This window comes from Alligator sinensis, unplaced genomic scaffold, assembly GCF_000455745.1.
Source record: "Alligator sinensis unplaced genomic scaffold, ASM45574v1 scaffold123_2, whole genome shotgun sequence".
Taxonomy (NCBI): domain Eukaryota; kingdom Metazoa; phylum Chordata; order Crocodylia; family Alligatoridae; genus Alligator; species Alligator sinensis.
Window position 1 is genome coordinate 531850 of NW_005841917.1, and position 2434 is coordinate 534283.

A 2434-nucleotide genomic window follows, 5' to 3' on the forward strand; every position below is an offset into this window, starting at 1 on the left:
CTACACAAGAAGGATGAATATGGCACTTGATAATCAGGATGCTTTTTAGCCTGGGGCTTATGGGCTTTTTTTTCATGGCAGGCACATATATTCAGTGGAAGAATTGCCCTATATTATAAACTATATGTGGGACTTAAATCAGTATGAAAGCTAAGCAGTTCTGCCCTTTAATAGGATATCCTTAATTGTATTTTTACCACCTGGAAGAAACTGGAGCCAGATTATTATTACCAAAACCACAGCCACAGAACATAATACTATGTCAATCACTGCTTGTGAAGAAGTCTGGGCCACCAGTCAGCCACAAACACTATCCAGTGTGCGGGCCGGGAGCGATCCGTGGCCCTTTTGCGCACGCGGGCTGTGGCCAGCAGCCCGGGCACGCGGGGTCCTAGAATTCTAATTCTAGAATTAGAATTCTAATTCTAATTCTAGCGTGCCGGGGCGGCACGCTAGAATTAGTCACAGACACGTAATGGTTGATTTAAAGATTATTTACTTACACCGAAGATGGTCGCGGTGTAGGCTGGACAGTTTTCCAGGCACAGCTCCGATTAAATCCTTGTTTGAGGACTACGACAAGCTCGCCCTCTCCCACGGAGTTGTTGAAGCTCCGTGGGTCCGTTTATTCTCTCTCCCACGAAGTTTGCTAGGCTCCGTGGGTCCTTTTGAGCGCAGGGAGGGATACGTCTAGGAATCTATCGGTGACGGGGAGAGACTAGAGGCTGATCAGACCTCTGTTGCCTGCTTTAAATGCGCTGGGTCCAATAGGCTCTGCAGCGCTTAGAGATCTTCACAAGACGTGAAGTCTCCTCCTCCTGGTGTTCGTGGAGTCCTCCAACTTGGGCAGAAACCACTCAAGCCTCTTATACGGCTAGCAAGCCAATCACTAGCCACCACGTGTGCATAATTTAGAACTAGCCAATAATGTGGCTCAAATTCTAATACAAATGGCGGGAACTCTTTGCAACGAGCATTTCTCAGATGCAAAAGAAATGCACACTGCAAAGAAAGCTACAATTTGGCAGGAAATTCTCCCTTGCACCGGGGTTCTCCTTTACAGCAGAAAACTCCACCGTGCAAAGAAGCTGTAATTTGGCGGGAAAATAATTCAGTGGTGCCAAAGCACACACAAAAACAAAAATCACAACTTTGGGTTGTGACATCCAGGAGCTTATACATGAAATAGGATTTTTGAGTCTATATGAGACCATACTATCAGGCTAATAGAGTCTGCTAGTTTGTCTTCCAATGGAAGGCTCACTAACAAGTAAGGTTTCAGCCCAGCAAGCCTCAACCTCTTACCTTCTTGTCTGTGGGATTGCTTCTAAACCGTTTGGGTTTTTGTTGGCAGCTATCACACCCCATGATAATGGTGTTGATTGAGTGCAGAAAAACTATGAAGGAATCTGATAGCACTTGTCTACCTTCCTAGCCACAGAAGCAGAGGTTTCTGGCATCCAGCATGACACTTTGGCCAGAAACATCTTGTCTTGTTAACAAGTGGAGCCAACTTCCTGGAAAAGAACTGCTGTAAAATAGCCACTAATTCGTGCATAGACTCCTCAGCTATCTCTATATGAATCTAAATAGGTTGTGCCACACATCTCATGAGGTCCTGAAAGCCTCTGAAGTCAGCTAATTAGACGTATTATCTCATGCACAAGAAGACAGCGAGTTATAATCAGCATAGTTCTCTAGGTGGAAAGCCAAGTCAGGGAAGTGTTTCTCCTCTGGTTACATTGAACCTAACGGCATTAAGAGTGATAGCCTGGGAATCAGTGACTACAGATTTTGACTACAGCTGATACAGCTTGTCCTTCTGTCCCTGGCTGGGGAGCCCAGGACCAATAGGGCCACTTCAGTATCCCCAGGTCTAAGCCCTAACCCTCCAAATCTAGATGCTATGGGCCTTGTGGTGGTGGTTTTTGTCACCCAGTAACTCTTCCCTTAATTTTGCTGATAAAAAGCACAATCAAATACTATCTTCTGTAATATAGGATTTAATCAACACTGCACTTAAATGCAAGTTTAATAAACACTTACAATATTAATTCAGATTTTTTAGATAAGCATTTGCTTTATGAAAATAAAAACATTTTTTTTCTCCATAGCATCTGTTCAGTCTCTATTTACTGTGTTTTTTCTCCGTGTTGTCCAAGAAACAGAAAGATAATACATCGACAAAAAGTGACTGATGATACATACCAATCTTTTGCCTTCAATTACGCCATCCCCCAGTTCAATTACCTTATAGCCAAGATGTAACAACCCCTACTCTATTGGATGTAAGGAAGAAGTTATTTACAGCGAGGGTGACCAGTATCTGAAATGGACTTCCCAAGGAGGTGGTGCAGTCCTCAACTCTGGAAGTCTTCAACAGGAGACTGGGCAGACCCCATACTGGGATCATTTCATCTCAGCAGTATTCCTG

General features: G+C 44.0%; 1 protein-coding gene across 1 annotated transcript in view; it reads right to left on the bottom strand.

Annotated features, from left to right (window-relative positions):
• The window catches only part of ISPD (isoprenoid synthase domain containing), a 232055-nt gene that overhangs the window by 155020 nt on the left and 74601 nt on the right, over positions 1-2434 (bottom strand). The window lies entirely within an intron of this gene.